A 23,094-nucleotide genomic window follows, 5' to 3' on the forward strand; every position below is an offset into this window, starting at 1 on the left:
ACTAGCATCACCTGGATTATATCGACAAGCTTGACGTCCTTGGCTATCATGCTCTGGACGCGCATCTGCAACGCTATCAGATCATCAGGCGAACACCAGTCTGGACTCTTCTTGACCCAGGAGGTGAGTCGCATGGGAGCACCGGAGCGGAATTTGGCAGCCGCGGCCCAGGTAGTGCTGCGGGGTTCTGTGATGTAGAACCATTGTCTCTGCCACTCCTTTACTGTCTCCATGAAAGTACCTTTCGGCCAGGAGACGTTGGGTAGCTTGCTCACCATGGCTCCTCCGCACTCCGCGTGCTGGCCATCCACCACCTTCGGCTTCACGTTGAAGACTTTGAGCCACAACCCGAAATGGGGTTGGATGCAGAGGAAGGCCTCACACACGACGATAAACGCCGAGATGTTGAGGAAGGAATTTGGGGACAGATCATGGAAATCTATCCCATAATAATACATCAGCCCGCGGACGAAAGGGTGGAGTGGAAACCCTAGCCCGCGGAAGAAATAGGGGATGAACACTACCCTCTCGGTGGGCTTCGGCGTGGGGACGATTTGTCCCTCGGTCGGCAGGCGGTGATTGATCTCCTTCGCCAAATATCCGGCCGCCTGAAGCTCAGTAATGTCCTCCTCCTTGACGGAGGAGACCATCCACTTGCCCTGACCTCCGGATCCAGACATGGTGGCTTGAGTGGAAAGGAGATGAGAACTTGGGCGCTGGAGCTCAAGATTGGAAAGGCGGAGACAGAGAGAGGGCGTGAGAGAAGAAGAGGGAATCCTTATCCCCTAATAAAGGCAACGAATATTAAACGCCTCCTCACTCGCCTTAAGATTCTCCTATTCCCAAGGACTGTGTAAACGGCTCGGTTGGGTTACCCATGCCCGCATTGATGAGAATCCCGCGATAAGGGGACACGATCTCTTCCTTGACAAGACGTGCCAATGGCAACCGCGTCTCGGGACGTGGGGCGTCGAACATGAAAGTGGTTTGGAATTATGGCCAGTTAGATGTAATGTCGTGCTGCGAAAAGTTGTCAGCGGATAGAACTCGTGTAAAAATATATTCGCTCGGCGGTTGTGTGTGGTGTGTGTGACAGGTCCGGATTCTATCATCGCATCCGAAGATCATTCCTGGAGTTCAGAAGGGGGAACCCGCCTTGCAATGTCGAAGACAATCTGCGTGCCGGACTCCTCGTCATTGAAGCCAGGGTTAGGGGCTACTGAGGGAGTCCTGGACTAAGGGGTCCTCGGGCGTCCGGCCTGTTATCCATGGGGCGGACTGATGGGATGTGAAGACATGAATGCCGAAGACTGTACCCGTGTCCGGATTGGACTCTCCTTGGCGTGGAAGGCAAGCTTGGCGACCGATTATGAAGATTCCTTCTTATGTAACCGACCCTATGTAACCCTAGATCCCTCCGGTGGCTATACAAACCGGGGGGCGTAGTCCGGATAGGAAACATTCATTACCATAGTCATACAGGCTAGACTTCTAGGGTTTAGCCATTACGATCTCGTGGTAGATCAACTGTTGTACTACACATATTCATCAAGATCAATCAAGCAGGAAGTAGGGTATTACCTCCATAGAGAGGGCCCAAACCTGGTTAAACATCGTGTCCCCCGTCTCCTGTTACCATCGATCCTAGACGCACAGTTCGGGACCCCCTACCCGAGATCCACCGGTTTTGACACCGACACCCGTCGCCGCCGCCGCTGCAAGGCCTCCATTGTCAACATCTGCCGGTTTGCCCGTGCAGCTTACCCACCAATCTCCATACCCAGGCCGCCCTGAGTTTCTTAGATGACGCCTACCAAACGCCCCCTTTCCCAAAGATCCCCATCCCCATCCCCCACTCCAGATGCGTTGCAGCCTAAGCCCGGCTACGCTTCCTGTGGAGCTCGAGGAGCTACTAGCCCAAAAGAGGTGTATAGCGGTCTTTTCGCCCGACGTCGCCGTGGAAGCTGACGACCATTATTGGCGACATGCACTCAAGTAGCGGGCTAGAGTATGCGGGCATGTCTCGGCCGCCGGCTACGACATTGAGGTCATTGAGAACGACGGCCTGAAGCGGGCTATGTCACAGTTTAAGTTGCCCACCCCCAACCTCTCGGGTTCAACCGCCGTCGATCTCATCCATGGCCCCGCCGCCGATCCCCTTTGGCTCGCTGTCAACAATTTGCCATTCTACATCGCCATCGAGCCCCTTTTGTCATTTCTGAAGGACACGTTCTGCGACGCTGGCTTGGGATCCACAGCTTCCAAGTCAGACCTCATCAACGGCGACCATGAGGAGGGCATCCTCTCCGGCTCTTCCAAGGGGAAAGAGCCCATCTGCTCTTCCAAGGGGAAAGCGCCCATCTGCGACATCAGGGAGGGCACCCTACAGCCGTGCTCTTCCAAGGGGAAGGAGCCCATCTGTGACAACATGGAGCGCATCCAGGGTCCGTGCTCTTCCCACGGGAACGAGCCCATCTGTGACAAGTGAGGAAACCCATGATTTGTTTTGCCGTGCCTCTTCACAGGGGGAAACCCATGATTTGTTTTGTCGAGTCCCTTTTGTAGTTAACACGCCTTTCCATTTTTATTTAACAATAACCAGTGTACTTAGACCAGCACAATACCAGTTTGAATGACTATGTTTGTGTCTGCGTCCTGGGAACGGGGGTACCCAGACTTGCCTGCCTGCGGGCCAGGGCGTGGCTCCACCAACGGCCTGGTATGGCCCATCTTCATCAGCAACCACTCAAGACCCTCGCGAGGGGCCAAGCCTCGCGATGCGGACGACACAAGGCCTCCTTAGGGGCAGCCTCGCTAGGCTGGCTCCCGAGGAGTAGAGATATCTATGTAAGGGGCACCTCCCGAGGTCCACGTGACGTGAGCCATGACGACAAAGGCCAGGCGGGCGCCAGCGGGCGCAGAGTACCAGTTGCCTCTTTGGTGCTAAAGGGGCAAGCGCAGGAGAGGAGTCCCAAGGCGTTAGGCAAAGGTTTCCATATCGGTGGAACGAGACCAAGACCAGCAGGACGGCAGGACGGAGGTCACCACGAAGCCCACAACGGCGTCACCACCAGAGCCTTCGGCAGGCGAAGACCACCTTTTGTCAGGATAGCTTGTACTAGTTGATCCCTTCAAAATTGTCCGTTGTGCGATCCCTTCCCGCCTAACATTTGGGGAGAGGACTAGGCCTCTATAAATAGGACTAGCCACCACCATGGTTAGGGACAGATCATTCGGACCATCCTCACACACAAAAGCTCACCGAGCTCAAGAACACCTCTCCTCAGGAGGCTATTCATCCCTTGTACTTGTTCATCCTCAGCCCACGAGGAAATCCACCATACCACACTGGAGTAGGGTATTGCACCACAACAGTGGCCCAAACCAGTATAAACCCTCGTGTATCTTGTTCCTTGGGTTCGTCGAGCTAGGCCTTGAGATTGTTGCGAGAGCGAGCTAGGGAGGTAGAGATCTTTGTGCGCCCTGATACGTCTCCAACGTATCTATAATTTATGAAGTATTCATGCTATTATATTATCCATCTTGGATGTTTAATGGGCTTTACTATGCACTTTTATATGATTTTTGGGACTAACCTATTAACCTAGAGCCCAGTGCCAGTTTCGGTTTTTTCCTTGTTTCTGAGTTTTACAGAAAAGGAATACCAAACGGAGTCCAATTGACGTGCCAATTTTTGACGATTTTTTATGGACCAAAAGAAGACCCCGGAGTAAAAGAGTTGGGCCAGGAGAGTCCCGAGCTGCCCACGAGGGTGGGGGGCGCGCCCACCCCCCTGGGCGTGGGCCCCTGCCTCGTGGACAACCTGGAGACCCCCCTCACGTGAGACCTACGCCAAAAAATCCTATAAATACTGAAACCTCCAGGGAGCAGAATAGATCAGGAGTTCCGCCGCCGCAAGCCTCTGTAGCCACCAAAAACCAATCGGGACCCTGTTTCGGCACCCTGCTGGAGGTGGGGATCCCTTAACGGTGGCCATCTTCATCATCCCAGCGATCTCCATGACGAGGATGGAGTAGTTCACCCTCGGGGCTGAGGGTATGTACCAGTAGCTATGTGTTTGATCTCTCTCTCTCTCTCTCGTGTTCTTGAGGTGATACGATCTTGATGTATCGCGAGCTTTGCTATTATAGTTGGATCTTATGATGTTTCTCCCCCTCTACTCTCTTGTAATGGATCGAGTTTTCCCTTTGAAGTTATCTTATTGGATTGAGTCTTTAAGGATTTGAGAACACTTGATGTATGTCTTGCTGTGCTTATCTGTGGTGACAATGGGATATTCACGTGATTCACTTGATGTATGTTTTGGTGATCAACTTGCGGGTTCCGCCCATGAACCTATGCATAGGGGTTGGCACACGTTTTCGTCTTGACTCTCCGGTAGAAACTTTGGGGCACTCTTTGAAGTACTTTGTGTTGGTTTGAATAGATGAATATGAGATTGTGTGATGCATATCGTATAATCATACCCACGGATACTTGAGGTGACATTGGAGTATCAAGGTGACATTAGGATTTTGGTTGATATGTGTCTTAAGGTGTTATTCTAGTATGAACTCTTGAATAGATTGATCCGAAAGAATAACTTTGAGGTGGTTTTGTACCCTACAATAATCTCTTCGTTTGTTCTCCGCTATTAGTGGCTTTGGAGTGACTCTTTGTTGCGTGTTGAGGGATAGTTATGTGATCCAATTATGTTATTATTGTTGAGAGAACTTGCACTAGTGAAAGTATGAACCCTAGGTCTTGTTTCAACGCATTGCAATACCGTTTGTACTCACTTTTATCATTAGTTACCTTGCTGTTTTTATATTTTCAGATTACAAAAACCTATACCTATCATCCATATTGCACTTGTATCACCATCTCTTCGCCGAACTAGTGCACCTATACAATTTACCATTGTATTGGGTGTGTTGGGGACACAAGAGACTCTTTGTTATTTGGTTGCAGGGTTGCTTGAGAGAGACCGTCTTCATCCTACGCCTCCCACGGATTGATAAACCTTAGGTCATCCACTTCAGGGAGATTTGCTACTGTCCTACAAACCTCTACACTTGGAGGCCCAACAACGTCTACAAGAAGAAGGTTGTGTAGTAGACATGAAGCTCTTTTCTGGCGCCGTTGCCGGGGAGGCTAGGTAAGCGGCACTCACACCCCGTCAACTAAGCTCTTTTCTGGCGCCGTTGCCGGGGAGGTGAGTGCTTGAAGGTATATCTTTAGATCTTGCAATCGAATCTTTTAGTTTCTTGTTTTATCACTAGTTTAGTTTATAAAAGAAAACTACAAAAAAATGGAATTGAGTTTGCCTCATACGCTTCATCTTTTTAATATCTTTCGTGAGAATGATGGAAAGGAAAATTCTGCTCAAGTACTAGAAGAAGAATTACATAGAATGCTTGGCATAAAATATGTGAATGATGAGCATGATTTCAATGTTGTTAGTATGAATTCTTTGAATATCCATGATGCTAATGATATGCAAAGCCACAAGCTTGGGTATGCTATGTTTGATGAAGATGATATGTTTAGTCCCCCAAGTTTTGATGAGAATATTTATTATGATGAAAGCAGGCCTCCTATCTATGATGATTATTGTGATGACACGTATACTATAAATAATAATGATAACCATGAAACTTTTCATCTTGATCTTAATTTTCAATCACATGATAGTTATTTTTTTGAGTTTGCTCCCACTACTATTGATGAGAACAAATTTGCTTACGTGGAGAGTAGTAAAATTTCTATGCAAGTAGATCATGAAAAGAATGCTTTAGGTGCTGGTTATATTGTTGAATTTATTCATGATTCTACTAAAAATTATTATGAGGGAGGAATATATCCTTGTAGGAATGGCAATAATATCAAGTTTCCTCTCTATGTGCTTAAAGTTTTGAAGTTATGCTTGTTTTGCCTTCCTATGCTAGTTGATTATTGTTCCCATAAGTTGTTTTCTAACAAAATCCCTATGCATAGGAAGTGGGTTAGACTTAAATGTGCTGGTCATATTCTTCATGATGCTCTCTTTATGTTTCAATTCTTATCTTTTATGCGAGCATCAATGAAATTATCTATGCCTAGCTAAAAGGCTTTAAAGAAAAGCGCTTGTTGGGAGGCAACCCAATTATCTTAGTTTCTTGCTTTTTGGTTCTGTTTAGTAATAAATATTTGATCTAGCCTCTGGTTAGATGTGGTTTTATGTTTTAATTAGTGTTTGTGCCAAGTAAGACCTATATGATCTTCTTGGATGATAGTTATTTGATCTTGCTGAAAATTCCAGAAACTTTCTGTTCACGAAAACAATTGTTTAAAATCACCAGAACGTGATAAAATACTGATTCCAATTGCATCATATCAATAATCAAATTATCTAGGTCTTCCTATTTTGGTAGAATTTTTTGAGTTCCAGAAGTTTGCGTTAGTTACAGATTACTAAAGACTGTTCTGTTTTTGACAGATTCTGTTTTCTATGTGTTGTTTGCTTATTTTGATGAATCTATGGCTAGTAAAATAGTTTATAAACCATAGAGAAGTTGGAATACAGTAGGTTTAATACCAATATAAATAAAGAATGAGTTCATTACAGTACCTTGAAGTGGTGTTTTGTTTTCTTTCGCTAACGGAGCTCACGAGATTTTCTGTTAAGTTTTGTGTTGTGAAGTTTTCAAGTTTTCGGTAAAGATTTGATGGACTACGGAATAAGGAGTGGCAAGAGCTTAAGCTTGGGGATTCCCAAGGCACCCCAATGTAATATTTAAGGACAACCAAGAGCCTAAGCTTGGGGATGCCCCGGATGGCATCCCCTCCTTCGTCTTTGTTCATCGGTAACTTTACTTGGAGCTATATTTTATTCACCACATGATATGTGTTTTGCTTGGAGCGTCATTTTATTTTATTAGTATTTGCTTGCTGTTATTTATAATAATGTTTTTCATCTCTATTTTCAGTAAAAATGTCAAGGATAGCTTTTACCATGCTTATTTTGCAAGTATACATGTTGCTGTTTGAAAACAGAAAGTTTACCACTGTTGCAAAAATTCCCTAGAAAAGTCAGAATGTGATAAAATTTTGAAACCTTTTGCATAATAAGCTCTGATAAATTTACTACAGTGGGAATTTTATTTCATAATTTTTGGAGCTAGGGAAGTATGGATCTTGCTGCATTCTTTACAGACTGTCCTGTTTAGGCAGATTGCTGTTATGTTTGCATTGTTTGCATATGTTTGCTTGTTTAATGATTCTATTTGAGGATAGGACTATTAAATATGCAGAGGCATTTAGTATGCAATGTTGAATAATAATTTTAGTGATTTGCTACAGTAGAGTATGATAGGTTTTTGCATTGGTTTATACTAACTTATCTCACGAGTTCTTGTTGAGTTTGGTGTGGATGAAGCTTTCGAGATTTAGGAAACCGTGATATGAAAGGAATTAAGGAGACGCAAAAGTTCAAGCTTGGGGATGCCCAAGGCAACCCAAGATAATATTTGAAGAAGTCTCAAGCATCTAAGCTTGGGGATGCCCCGGTAGGCATCCCACCTTTCTTCTTCAACAATTGTCGGTTAGTATCGGTTGAGCCTAAGTTTTTGCTTCTTCACATGATGAGTGCTATCCTTGAAATGTCGTTTTATTTCGTTTTGCTTGCTGTTTGAATAATATCCCAAGATATGAAATTCTTAAATGAGAGAGAGTATTCACATAGCTACATAATTATTTAACTACTCATTGATCTTCACTTCTATCTTTTTGGAGTAGTTTGTCATTTACTGATGTGCTTCACTTATATCCTATGAGTAAATGGTTGAATGATTTGAATGTCATAAATCTGAAATTATATATGTTTCATATGCCTTTCCCATGGGGAGTAATGCCTCCACATATAAGAAGTATATGTGGTAAATTTATTGAAGGTTAGCAAACGTTGTATTGGTCACTTGAACAATTCATGAAAGAATATTAAAGGAAGAGAGATTTCACATATAAATATGCTATCTTGGACATCTTCTATGATTGTGAGCCCCATTAATTACTTTCAAACCTGAGCAAATTAGTTGAAGTTGGACAAGGAAGACAACATAATGAGTTATGCTTGGGTATATTTGTATAGAAGTTATATTGTTATGGATCCTCTAACATGTGGTGCTTGCTATTTAGAATCCTTTGCTAGCAAAAATATCTGTACTAAGCGGGAATACTGCTTGTGCATCCAAACTCCTTGAACCAAGTTTCTTCCATGAGTGTCCACCATATCTACCTATATGCGGTATTTACTTGCCGTTCCAAGTAAATTTGCATGTGCCAAACTCTAAACCTTCAAATAATAATCTGTTTTGTATGCCCAAATCGCTCATGTAGCGACTAGGGGCTGTCAGTATCTTCCATGCTAGGTGGGTTATTCTCACGATGACTGGACTCCGCTCACCATTCACGAGAAAATGGCTGGTAACTGGGATGCCCAATCCTATGATCAAAAGATCAAAAACAAAATCACAAATAATTTAAACAAAACTCCCCCAGGAATGTTGATAGTTGGACGGCACCCGTTGTTTCAGACAAGCCGTGGAGTGCGAATGTTGGTGGAGGGGGAGTAAAAACTTTACCTTTCTGCGTGGGAATCGCCTATAATGTATGTAGTATGGAAGATATTGGGAACTCTTGGTCGTTATGTTGACAATGAAAGCATACCTCTCAAAATTATTTTCATCTCTGTTTTTGCTTCGAGCTCTGGCACCTCTGCAAATCCCTGCTTCCCTCTGCGAAGGGCCTATCTTTTACTTTTATGCAAGAGTCAGTAGTATTCCTTCTCATTCCAACCTACTCTTTAGTTGACAAGCATCATGTGGTGGAGAAATATCTAAGCATATATGGCCATTCAAATATATTTGATCATGAATTATTATTGTTGGCAATTATCTATATGATAAATAAGTTGGGAGGCAAAACATTAAACCCCTATCTTTCTCTGTGTTTGATGGATGCTATTTGTTCTAAAAATATGCTTTGAGTGGTAGCAATCATGGAATACTATATGATAGTTGAGTATGTGGGATTTGCTAAAACAAAGCTCTTACATAGACCCTTCCTGAAAATAAGATGAATTGCAATTGTTTGATGACTGAGAACATAGTTTGTTAGTTTTCAAGGAAGTTTATGATCTAAACTTTAACATGTGAATAGTTTGTTACTTGATCATGAAAAGTTCTATGAGTTGAGCTAGTGTTATGACATATGATGATGCTAGAAAAGGTGATTGAAATTATCATTGCTCAAACTTGTGCACCTACTAGCATTCACACTTCATATATTATTTCTTTTATCATTTACCTACTCGAGGACGAGCAGGAATTAAGCTTGGGGATGCTGATACGTCTCCAACGTATCTATAATTTATGAAGTATTCACGCAATTATATTATCCATCTTGGATGTTTAATGGGCTTTACTATGCACTTTTATATGATTTTTGGGACTAACCTATTAACCTAGAGCCCAGTGCCAGTTTCTGTTTTTTCCTTGTTTTTGAGTTTTACAGAAAAGGAATAACAAACGGAGTCCAATTGACGTGCCAATTTTTGACGATTTTTTATGGACCAAAAGAAGACCCCGGAGTAAAAGAGTTGGGCCAGGAGAGTCCCGAGCTGCCCACGAGGGTGGGGGGCGCGCCCACCCCCTGGGCGTGGGCCCCTGCCTCGTGGACAACCCGGAGACACCCCTAACGCAAGACCTACGCCAAAAAATCCTATAAATACTAAAACCTCCAGGGAGCAGAATAGATCGGGGTTCTGCCACCGCAAGCCTCTGTAGCCACCAAAAACCAATCAGGACCCTGTTCCGGCACCTTGCCGGAGGGGGGGATCCCTCACCGGTGGCCATCTTCATCATCCCAGCAATCTCCATGACGAGGACGGAGTAGTTCACCCTCGGGGCTTAGGGTATGTACAAGTAGCTATGTGTTTGATATCTCTCTCTCTCTCGTGTTCTTGAGGTGATACGATCTTGATGTATTGCGAGCTTTGCTATTATAGTTGGATCTTATGATGTTTCTCCCCCTCTACTCTCTTGTAATGGATTGAGTTTTCCCTTTGAAGTTATCTTATCGGATTGAGTCTTTAAGGATTTGAGAACACTTGATCTATGTCTTGCCGTGCTTATCTATGGTGACAACGGGATATTCATGTGATTCACTTGATGTATGTTTTGGTGATCAACTTGCGGGTTCCGCCCATGAACCTATGCATAGGGGTTGGCACACGTTTTCATCTTGACTCTCTGGTAGAAACTTTGGGGCACACTTTGAAGTACTTTGTGTTGGTTTGAATAGATGAATCTGAGGTTGTGTGATGCATATCGTATAATCATACCCACGGATACATGAGGTGACATTGGAGTATCTAGGTGACATTAGGGTTTTGGTTGATATGTGTCTTAAGGTTTTATTCTAGTACGAACTCTTGAATAGATTGATCCGAAAGAATAACTTTGAGGTGGTTTCGTACCCTACAATAATCTCTTCGTTTGTTCTCTGCTATTAGTGGCTTTGGAGTGACTCTTTGTTGCATGTTGAGGGATAGTTATGTGATCCAGTTATGTTATTATTGTTGAGAGAACTTGCACTAGTGAAAGTATGAATCCTAGGCCTTGTTTCAACGTATTGCAATACCGTTTGTGCTCACTTTTATGATTAGTTACCTTGCTGTTTTTATATTTTCAGATTACAAAAACCTATATCTATCATCCATATTGCACTTGTATCACCATCTCTTCGCCGAACTAGTGCACCTATACAATTTACCATTGTATTGGGTGTGTTGGGGACACAAGAGACTCTTTATTATTTGGTTGCAAGGTTGCTTGAGAGAGACCATCTTCATCCTATGCGTCCCACGGATTGATAAGCCTTAGGTCATCCACTTGAGGGAAATTTGCTACTGTCCTACAAACCTCTGCACTTGGAGGCCCAACAACGTCTACAAGAAGAAGGTTGTGTAGTAGACATCAAGCTCTTTTCTGGCGCCGTTGCCGGGGAGGCTAGGTAAGCGGCACTCACACCCCGTCAACTAAGCTCTTTTCTAGCGCCGTTGCCGGGGAGGTGAGTGCTTGAAGGTATATCTTTAGATCTTGCAATCGAATCTTTTAGTTTCTTGTTTTATCACTAGTTTAGTTTATAAAAGAAAACTACAAAAAAATGGAATTGAGTTTGCCTCATACGCTTCATCTTTTTAATATCTTTCGTGAGAATGATGGAAAGGAAAATTCTGCTCAAGTACTAGAAGAAGAATTACATAGAATGCTTGGCATAAAATATGTGAATGATGAGCATGATTTCAATGTTGTTAGTATGAATTCTTTGAATATCCATGATGCTAATGATATGCAAAGCCACAAGCTTGGGGATGCTATGTTTGATGAAGATGATATGTTTAGTCCCTCAAGTTTTGATGAGAATATTTATTATGATGAAAGCATGCCTCCTATCTATGATGATTATTGTGATGACACGTATGCTATAAAGAATAATGATAACCATGAAACTTGTCATCTTGATCTTAATTTTCAATCACATGATAGTTATTTTGTTGAGTTTTCTCCCACTACTATTGATGAGAACAAATTTGCTTACGTGGAGAGTAGTAAAATTTCTATGCAAGTAGATCATGAAAAGAATGCTTTAGGTGCTGGTTATATTGTTGAATTTATTCATGATGCTACTAAAAATTATTATGAGGGAGGAATATATGCTTGTAGGAATGGCAATAATATCAAGTTTCCTCTCTATGTGCTTAAAGCTACGAGATCCTGTGGTCTATTGGAATTTCACTTTCGTACCGTTGGCCTTGTTCTTTGAACAGTTCACCTACAAGAAGATACATTTGTGAGGCACATGCGTAAATAGGAGTTCAACAAGTGATCTGATCACATACATATAACATGCATAGACAGATTTGTGTTTAACGAGGCCTCTCCAGTCTTCATCCGATATATTTTCCACTTGAGATGTTTGGGAAAGTTCACTGTTAGCCTTGCCTTCAAAGTGAGTTTTCCTCAAGTTATACCGATGCCGTTGCAGAGCAGACTTGAAAACATGGGTGCAAGCTTGTCTGGTTGCATCATCTTGGCTATCCAACTTGAACCTCACCTGTTGAAAATTATGGGAGTCTCATTATCAGCAACCTAGAAAGTATGGGATAGAGCAAGATGATATTACTAGTTTCCATACATAACCATACTTATAGATAAATGGTCAAGGAAGGTGTTGAACTGGGTTCCGTCTTTGTCATTCCTGTACTGAATTCATGTTGGGAGGATACATGCATGACACCTAACGTCACGTGGCTGACTCTGTAGCATCTGATACTAACTTGGCTGACTCTGTAGCATCACATGGCCTTTTTGAACCTGCCTCAAAGCGGATCTCCATTCTTCCTCCTCTAGATTTAGTTAACCTATCGAGCATTATCCCTGATGTTTGTTTCCTCTTGCGCCTAGGTGCTAGTCCAACAACGAACATAGGAAGTGCTAGTGTACATTAAACTGTGAGACTACATATAAAGAAGCATGCAACTGTAACTTGACTCTAGCAACTACCTTCTTGTTGTTGAAGCTCACAAGGTTCATCTGATCTTGCCAACTCGTCTTGTGTCAAGAGTGCTATGGAAGTAGTGTCAGGTGGCAAGGGAGCTTGGGATGTGCTGCTAGCTGAGTTGACGAATGAGTAACTCGTGCAGCTGGTGGTACCGTGGACGGTGTTGCAACAACTAGGGCTGTCTCTGCTTGCTTGGTGGCAGCTATTGATTTCTGTTTGGCTTGTTTTGCAGCTCGTGTAGCATGGGATACCGCGTTTGTACAATTTTTCGCTGGACTTTGACCTTCTATTGCACCATCAGTACCAGCAGAATCTTCATGATTCTTCTGCTTCCATTTCTGTGTGTCCTTAGTACTAACACCATCCCCTGTCATTCTGTGTTCCATCATCTTTCTCTGTGCCATGTTAAGTCAAGCCGACAAGAAAAAGGAATAACAATTTCGTTTTTCAGAACAAATTGATGCATGATACAGACGAACTGAACTTTGATGTTAGACAACCACATGATAGGAGGATGTAATATGTACAAAAAATAGGACGGGATGAGATAATCACAACTATGATGTGTAAACTAAGCAGAAGGCATTTCACTAAATTAGAAACAATGCAATGGAAGGTATACACCATATGAAAGATGCTACAAATATCGCTCTGCCAAGTTAACAACGTCTCGTCATAACTGGCGTTTAAACAAATGTGAAGCAGTACAAGAAATAAATCATATGCAAGATGCAAACAACATCACACTACCAAGTTAAAGGTCTCTCGTCATTAGTGCCATTGCATATTCACAGCTTATGATGTGTAAACTAAGTAGAAGGCATTGCAACAAATTAGAAGCAATGAAAGCTAGACACCATATGTAAGACGCAATGAATATCACTCTACCAAGTTAAAACCGTCTCGTCATTAGTGCCATTTCCAACAAATTAGTAGTACAAACTAGAAAATAATGCGAGATCTAAACTATATCAGACTCCCAAGTTAAACGTGTCTTGTGAAAAGTGATTGTTGCAGGTTACACAACAGTAGTACTTTGATGTAAGAACATGGTGTGATAGACAAATATTGTATGTTCTAGAAACAGGAACACGTGTCTTATTCACAAGTATAATGTTGTCGGCGTCCTGGGAACAGGGGTGCCCAGACTTGCCTGCCTGCGGCCCACGGCGTGGCTCCGTCAACGGCCCGTTACGGCCCAGCTTCAGCAACAACCGCCCAAGACCCTCGCGAAGGGCCAAGCCTCGTGAGGCGGACGACACCAAGACCTCCCTGGGGGGCAGCCTCGCTAGGCTGGCTCCTGAGGAGTGACACGTCCATTTTGCATCATGCTTTTATATCGATATTTATTGCATTATGGGCTGTTATTAGACATTATGTCACAATACGTATGCCTTTTCTCTCTTATTTTACAAGGTTTACATGAAGAGGGAGAATGCCGGCAGCTGGAATTCTGGGCTGGAAAAAGAGCAAATATTAGAGACCTATTCTGCACAACTCCAAAAGTCCTGAAACTCCACGAAAGTCAGTTTTGGAATATATTAAAAATATTGGGCAAAGAAAGCACCAGAGGGGGGCTACACCCTGTCCATGAGGGTGGGGCGCGCCCTACCCCCCTGGGCGCGCCCCCTGCCTCGTGGGCCCCCTGGCAGGCCTCCGGTGCCCATCTTGTGCTATATGAAGTCTTTTGCCCTGGAAAAAATCAGAAGGAAGCTTTCGGGAGGAAGCGCCACCGTCTCGTGGCGGAACCTGGCGAAACCAATCTAGAACTCCGGCGGAGCTGTTCTGCCGGGGAAACATCCCTCTAGGGGGGGGGAATCGTCACCATCGTCATGACCATCGACCCTCTCATTGGGAGGGGGTCAATCTCCATCAACATCTTCACCAGCACCATCTCATCTCAAACCCTAATTCATCTCTTGTATCCAATCTTTGTCTCAAAACCTCAGATTGGTACCTGTGGGTTGCTAGTAGTGTTGGTTACTCCTTGTAGTTGATGCTAGTTGGTTTATTTGGTGGAAGATCATATGTTCAGATCCTTTATGCATATTAAGACCCCTCTGATTACGAACATGAATATGATTTGTGAGTAGTTACGTTTGTTCTTGAGGACATGGGAGAAATCTTGCTATAAGTAGTCATGTGAATTGGTATTCGTTCGATATTTTGATGAGATGTATGTTGTCTTTCCTCTAGTGGTGTTATGTGAACGTCGACTACATGACACTTCACCATTGTCTGGGCCTAGGGGAAGGGATTGGGAAGTAATAAGTAGATGATGGGTTGCTAGAGTGACAGAAGCTTAAACCCTAGTTTATGTGTTGCTTTGTAAGGGGCTGATTTGGATCCACATGTTTCATGCTATGGTTAGGTTCACCTTAATACTTCTTTTGTAGTTGTGGATGCTTGCAAGAGGGGTTAATCATAAGTGGGATGCTTGTCCGAGGAAGGGCAGTACCCAAGCACCGGTCCACCCACATATCAAATTATCGAAGTAACGATGCGAATCATATGAGCATGATGAAAACTAGCTTGACGATAATTCCCATGTGTCCTCGGGAGCGTTATCCTTTATATAAGAGTTTGTCCAGGCCTATCCTTTGCTACAAAAAGGATTGGGCCACCTTGCTGCACCTTGTTTACTTTTGTTATTTGTTACCTGTTACAAATTACCTTATCACAAAACTATTTGTTACAGATAATTTCAGTGCTCGCAGAGAATACCTTACTAAAAATCGCTTGTCATTTCCTTCTGCTCCTCGTTGGGTTCGACATTCTTACTTATTGAAAGGACTACGATAGATCCCCTATACTTGTGGGTCATCAAGGAGCAGAGATATCTATGCAAGGTGCACCTCGCGAGGTTCATATGACGTGAGCCATGACGACCAAGGCCAGGTGGGTGCCAACAGGCGCAGTGTACCAGTTTCCTCTTTGGTGCTAAGGAGGCAAGCGCAGGCATGGGGGCTCGAGGAATCAAGCAAAGGTTTCCATATCGGTGCAACGAGACCAAGACCGCCAGGACGACAGGACGGAGGTCATCGCGGAGCCCTCCGCGGCGTCACCACCAGAGCCTTTTGCAGGCGAAGACTACTTTTGTCAGTATAGCTTGTACTAGTTGTTCCCCTTCAAATTTTGTTGTTATAGGATCCCTTCCCGCTTACATCTGGGAAGAGGACCAAGGCCACTAGACGTAGGACTTTGCCACCACCGTAGAGGGGGACGGATCCATTCCACCCGAACCACTTCACCAGCTCATCAAGCTTGTCGGCGTCCTTGGAACGAGGGTCCCCAGACTTGCCTGCCTGCGGCCCACGGCGTGGCTGTGCTAGCAGGCCTGTGCGGCCCATCTTCATCAACAAGGCATTCAAGACAATCGCGAGGGGCCAAGTCTCGCGAGGCGGACAATGCAAGACCTCCTCAGGAGCAGCCTCGCCAGGCAGGCTCGCGAGGGGCGGAGAGTCAAGGCAAGACAAACCTCGCGAGGTTCTCGTGACGTGAGCCATGACGATCGAGACCAGGCGGGCGCCAGGAGGGCGCCAGCGTGCGCAGCGTCCTTGTTTCCTCTTTGGTGCTAAAGGAGGCAAGCGCAGGCGCGGAGTACCAAGGCATCAAGCAAAGGTTTCCATATCAGTGCAACGAGACCAAGACCAGCAGGACGGCAAGACGGAGGTCACCATGGAGCCCAAGGTGGCGTCACCACCAGAGCCTTTTGCAGGCGAAGACTACTTTTGTCAGGATAAGCTGTACTAGCTGTCCCCTTTCAAATTGGCCGTTGTTGGCTCCCTTCCCGCTCAATATTTGGGGAGAGGACCAGGGCCTCTATAAATAGGACTAGCCACCACAGTAGGAGGGAGGGGATCTTGAGCCAATCCTTAGCGACACACCGAGCAAAAGAACACCTCAACCTCAGGAGGCTGTTCTTCCCCTTGTACTGTTCATCATCAGCCCAGAAGGCAATCCACCACCACCACACTGGAGTAGGGTGTTACACCACAACGGTGGCCCGAACCAGTATAAATCTTGTGTCCCTTGTGTTGTGAGTTTGTCGAGTTCGTTCTTGAGATCTTAGCAATTTAGGACGTGGATCGGTAGGGAGGAAATCTTCGTGCGCACCACAGTGTTCGAACCTTAAGGGTTTTGCCAGAACCCGTGATCCGACAGAGCTCAAGAACACCTCACCTCCTGAGGCTGTTCCACCACTGTACTAGTTCATCCTCAGCCCCTTGAGGCAATCCACCACAAAGCTGGAGTAGGGTATTACACCGCAAGGTGGCCCGAACCAGGATAAACAGTTGTGTCTCTTGTCCCTTGGATTTGTCGATCTAAGTTGTGGAATCGTTGAGCAGGCAGATAGGGAAGAGAGAGTTCTTCGCACGCACCCAAGAGTTCGGACCTCTCAAGGGTCTGCGGAACCCCGAATCCGACATTTGGCGTGCCAGGTAGGGGTGCGTCAAAGCTTTGCCTCACCAACCTACTCCCATGGCAAGCACCGCTTCTCCAACCGGACGGACGAGCGTGCATGGAGGCGATGCGGGCCTCCGGGCTTTCACCCCCGCCTTGCGGCAGGTAAAGTGGCCGCTCAAGTTTAGGCCAGAGATGCTGCCTCGCTATGATGACATGGTGGATCTGGTAGGTTTCCTCTAGGCCTACGAGGAGGCCATTTGGGTGGCCGGTGGCGACGACAAGGTCGTGGCCAACTGGTTCCCCATGGCCCTCACTGGCGTGCCGCGCGCCTGGCTTCTCAGCCTGCCAGGGTCTTCTGTGGCCTCCTGGGAGGAGCTGCGCGGCCTCTTTGTCGCACACTTCACAGTGTCGGCGCCCCCCGCCGTCACAGCCCTCCTCGATGGTTCACAGGCGCCGCCCTTGGATCGCCACGTCAAGCAGTTCTTCCGCCAGGTGGGTGCCGCCCGCGTAGAGCAGGGAGCTCCACCAGGGTGGGCGGCGCACAGAGCCGACCTCACCTTCGACTCGAGGGACCACCCCGCAACCACCGCGGGCACGGGCGCGCTCCCGATGCTTTGCACCCTCACCATCTGCAATGTGGCAGTAACCAAGACCCTCATCGATGGCGAAGCCAGACTCAACGTGCTCTCCGTGGAAGCTTTTGGCCTGCTTCATGTACCGCTCGGCCGGCTCCGCCCCACCAAGCCTTTCTCCGGAGTCGTCGATGGCTCCACCTGTCCGTGGGGCAAATCCGCCTTCCCGTCACCTTCGGCACCCGCGAAGACTACCGCACTGAGCTCATCGACTTCGACATCGCCCGCATCGGTCTGCCTTACAACGCCATCCTTGGGTACCCAGCCATGGCCAAGTTCATGGCGGCAACTCACCCTACCTACAACCTCATGAAGATGCCGGGAAGCAGCGGCGTCCTCACCATGGCTGGAGACACCAAGGAGGCACTGGCGGCTCTCAAGCTCGCCTTCAGGGCCGCGGCTGCCGCACGGCCAAAAGCGGGAGGGGCCCCTGAGGTCCCCGGGGCTGTGCCGGCCAAAAAGAAGCAGTTGTTCTCTCAAGTCGGGCTAAGATGAAGCAGGTACAGGTCGACGAGGACGGGGCCTCGGGAGCTACCTTCACCATAGGTGCTGACCTCGCCCCGGACCAAGAAGAGGCATTGGTGAACTTCCTGCACGCGAACAAGGAGGTGTTCGCCTGGGAGCCCAAGCAGCTAGTTGGGGTCCCGAGGAGGATAATTGAGCACCACCTGAGGGTGTGCCCTAACGTACGCCCGGTGAAGCAGAAGGCGTGGCGGCAGTCCACGGAGAAGCAGTCCTTCATCGTCCAGGAGACCCGCAAACTGCAAGAAGCTGGTGTCATCCGCGAGGTGCGGTACCCAGAGTGGTTGGTGTCGGTGTCAAAACCAGCGGATCTCGGGTAGGGGGTCCCGAAATGTGCGTCTAGGATCAATGGTAACAGGAGACAGGGGACACGATGTTTACCCAGGTTCGGGCCCTCTCTATGGAGGTAATACCGTACTTCCTGCTTGATTGATCTTGATGGATATGAGTATTACAAGAGTTGATCTACCACGAGATCGTAATGGCTAAACCCTAAAAGTCTAGCCTGTATGACTATGGTAATGTGTGTCTCCTATCCGGACTACACCCTCTAGTTTATATAGACACCAGAGGGATGTAGGGTTACATAGAGCCGGTTACATAAGAAGGAATCTTCATTGTCGGTTGCCAAGCTTGCCTCCTACGCCAAGTAGAGCCCAATCTGGACACTGGTATAGTCTTCGGCCTTCATGTCTTCACAGCCCATCAGTCCGGCCCAAGGATAACAGGCCGGATGCCCGAGGACCCCTTAGTCCAGGACTCCCTCAGTAGCCCCTGAACCTGGCTTCAATGACGAGGAGTCCGGCGCACAGATTGTCTTCGGCATGGCAAGGCGGGTTCCCCCTTCCGAACTCCAAGATAGTCTTCGGATGCGATGATAGAATCTGGACCTGTCACACACACCATACATAACCGCAGAGAGAATATATTTTTACACGAGTTCTATCCGCTGACAGCTTTTTACAACATGACATCACGTCTATCCGATCATAATTTCGAACCGTTTTTCGTCCGCCGCTCCACGTTTTGAGACGCGGTTGCCATTGGCACGTCTTGTCAAAGCGGAGATCATGTCCCCTTATCGCGGGATTCTCATCAATGCGGGCATGGGTAACCCAACCGTGTCGTTTATACAGCCCTTGGGAATAGGCGAGTTTTTAGGGCGAGTGAGGAGGCGCTTGATTTTCGCGGCCTTTATAAGGGAATAAGGATTCTCTTCCTTCACCCACACCCTTTCTCTCCTTCAGTCCTTCCGCCCTTGAGCTCCAGCGCCCAAGCTTTAGCTTTTCCTCGTTCGAGAAAGCACTCCAAACATGTCCGGATCCGGAGTTGGAGGCAAGTGGATGACCTCCTCCATCAAGAAGAAGGACATCACGGAGCTCCGGGAGGCCGGATATTTAGCCAAGGAGATTGCTCATCGACTCCCGGCAAAAGGGCAAATCGTCCCTACCCCCGAGCCCCATGAGAGGGTTGTGTTTCTCATACACTTTGTCCACGGGCTGGGATTTCCTCTCCACCCATTTGTCCCCGGATTGATGTTTTACTATGGGCTGGACTTCCACGATCTGGCCCCCAATTTTATCCTCAATATCTCGGCATTTATTATCGTGTGCGAGGCCTTTCTCCGCATCCCACCTCACTTCGGCCTGTGGCTGAAGACCTTCAATGTGAAACCGAAGGTGGTGAGCGGTCAAAAAGCAGAGTGCGGTGGCGCCATGGTGGGCAAGATGCCCAATGTCACCTGGCCTGAAGGCTCCTTTGCGGAGACGGTGAAGGGATGGCAATCGGGGTGGTTTTACATCACCGAGCCGCGTGAGACCAACTGGGTAGCGGCCCCCAAATTCCGATCCGGAGTGCCGATGCGGCTCACTTCCTGGCAAGAGAAGGGCCTGACCTGGGGGTCTTCGAACGAGATAACTGGGCTCCAGACGTGCGTCCAGAACATGATAACCAAGAAGATCAAGCTTGTCAATGTGATCCAGGTTATGCTCATTTGCCGGATGCTTCCGTGCCAATGTCGGACTTGCTATTTGTGGGAGTACGACCCAGCCAAGCACCAGACGCTGCTAGAGCTCTTTGGCGCAACGCACGAAGATATCTGGAAAGTGCTCTTCAAGGCTGGCAAGACGCCACCGCCCACGACCGAAGATCGCGGGCTTAGCCTAAAGCGCTAGGCCAATTCGGTAAATCTTTTAATATTTTCAAGGTATATCCTTCACCGGCATAGTTTGAGGATGGATTCTAAGCTCTCCCATCCACTTTGCCAGGCCTGGATCGAGGTGGCGGGGCGGATTAACTATGCAGCTCCGCTTCCGGAGGAGCAAGAATTCCCACTTCTGACGAAGATGTTGTTTCTGGCGCCTTATGACGTGCCGGAGAAGAAGGCCAAGAAAGCGGCCAAGGGGACCAGGAGTGGCCTTCGCCAAAAAGGAGTTTTGGACGCGATGTCCGAAGACGAGACTCACTCTTCGTACACCGAAGATGACGAAGAGGAGGAAGAAGAAGATGACTCCCCACCTGAGGCGGGGAGGAAGAAGAGGGCGGCCTCTAAGAACCTAGAGGCAAAGGCGCCCAAGAGGGGAAAAGGCTCCCCCGCGGATAACTCCGCGTGGGATGTCGATAGCAGTCTGGAGCGGCCTTCCGGGGCCAAGCCTCGAGCCAAATCGTAAGTATCAAAAATCCTTATGCACGCCCGAACGTCCGTCCTTTCTGCCTCGCAATGTTTGAATCGTGTTATTGCAGTCCGGCTCGGGACAGCTCTCCGCTATATTCATCAGAAGGTTCGCTGGACCCAAAGGAGAGGGACAACATGTTACTGCCGCCCGCTTACTCCCCTTCGGCCAAGGGTGATGACGAGGAGGCGCCTCAAAGGGCCTCCTCGGACCGGGGGAAGACTCCGGAGATCGTCAGGGCGGCGCCCCGGGATGACTTCCGGACCGCCGGATACATGGGGGAAAAAGCCCATACGGAGACGGACGGTGCGGGCCGAGTTCTATTCGGCCCTTAGCCGGATTCTATTCCAGAGACCTATACGGCTCCGGAGTCCGGCAAACGGCCCTTCTCGAAAGGAGGGGGTGTGCTACCGGTGTCCTCTGTCCAACCAGAGGCGTCGGATCATCTACTGGAACTGCTGCAAGGCGCCTCCATTGTGGATGAGCACCGTGCCCATATGGGTACGGTGATTGAAAAGGTTCAGTCCATCAAAAACGGGCTGACCGAAGCCCGCGCTAGCCTTCTAGCAGGCTTTGAGGTGAGTACATAATTGTAAAAAGAATATCACAGCGTAGACAGTAGCCCCTGATGCTCTGTTCGGTGTCCAAAAAGAAAAGCTGAACAAAGGATCAAAATTAATTTTCGCAGGAGTCTAACATAAATTGTCTATGTGAATAAGCAGGCCTCGTTGCGGTCTGCTACCGCTCAAACTGCGGAGGTCTCTAGACTGAAGCAGAAACGGGAGCGGGCTGAGGAAGAGCTCGGCATCGTGACGAAGCAGCTGGAGGATAGCCAAGGTATGCGGTAACCTGCGTGTATAGAAGAGTAAATTGTTCAAGCTGACTAAAGTGTCATGAACTTTATTAGGGGCCACGACCGAGGTGGCGGCCCTCAAAAAGGCATTAGCCGAGGCTGAGGACAAGGCGACCAAGGAACGCGCCGCACGCGAGAAGCACGAGGCCCAGGTTGGCGAGGCGCAGCAACAGCTCCAGGGCGCGATCGAGAGATTTGAGTCCTTGGAGCGTGATTGTAAGGCGCAAGAGTCCAAACTGGCGAAGGCCCGCCAGAGCGCACAGGATGCACGAGCCGAAGCCCAAAACGCCCTCCAGAAAATTCAGGCAGCCAAGAAGATTGCGGCGGGTAAGTCTTTCACCGTGCGAAGCAAGTATGTAGAAGAAACGTTCCTTGTACTTATCTGAATTTGGGTTTTCCAGGGGCGTTTACGGATCTGCTGCGCAGTATATCAGATGCTGCTGAGCATTATAGAGCCGAAGAAGGGATGTCTACGGAGAAGCTATTCTGGTCCCAATATCTTGGACCCGAACATCCGGTGCCCTTCAGCGACCAGCTAAAGCAGTTGGTCGAGCTGCACAGGTCGGCAGAGCTAGCCATGAAGGACCTGATAGTCCGACTGTGGCCTGCCGAGCCTATACCTAGCAGCTACTTCGGTCTTGTTAAGCGGCTTGTAAGTGCCTCTCCGTGGCTCGAAGCCGTGAAGCGGTCGGTCTGTATTGAAGGTGCGCGCATGGCATTTGCCCGCGTAAAGACGCATTGCGCAAAGCTGGATGCCAAGAAGCTGATGACCGAGGGGCCGCCGGAGGGCAAGGAGCATTGTCGACCCGAGCTCTATTCTGATGGTGTCCTGGAGGGGTCCCGCCTTGTCGCGGAGCAATGTTCAAAGGATGTCATATTCCCATGAGAACATTTGTATTATCTTGTCCTGTAATATGGAACAATGATGTTATGTATTATAATGTTTGCGATTTACATTTTACCTCCTGCGCGGCCGTTTATGAAATCTGAGGGTTGACCAGTCGTCGGCTTCTGCCCCCACGTAGATAGTACGGGGGTGTTCGGGATAAATCTAAACACTCTTTACTCCACATTCTGGTCCTTAAAGGAGGTGTTTAGCGCAACAAACAAGGCAATCAGACTATGCGGCCTTTACCGCCCTCACTTAGCCATAGGAGTTTGACAATTAAGAAAGTTGACGAAGCCCCTGGTATTTGGAAGGTCGAACTAGGGGCATTGTACACGCCTAATCGGAGGAACCGATTCTTCGCAAGAAGCGGAAAAAATCTCTAACGATTTGGAACCTCTCGAACAGCTGACCAGCTCTTGCCGCATCATGACAGTCAGTTTTTGGCTTTCTCTACTGAGGTGCTCGTCCGGAAGAACCGGGACACAATCGCAGTAGTTCTCCCTTTACTATCCTAGC

Source organism: Aegilops tauschii, chromosome 3 (genome assembly GCF_002575655.3).
Source record: "Aegilops tauschii subsp. strangulata cultivar AL8/78 chromosome 3, Aet v6.0, whole genome shotgun sequence".
Taxonomy (NCBI): domain Eukaryota; kingdom Viridiplantae; phylum Streptophyta; class Magnoliopsida; order Poales; family Poaceae; genus Aegilops; species Aegilops tauschii.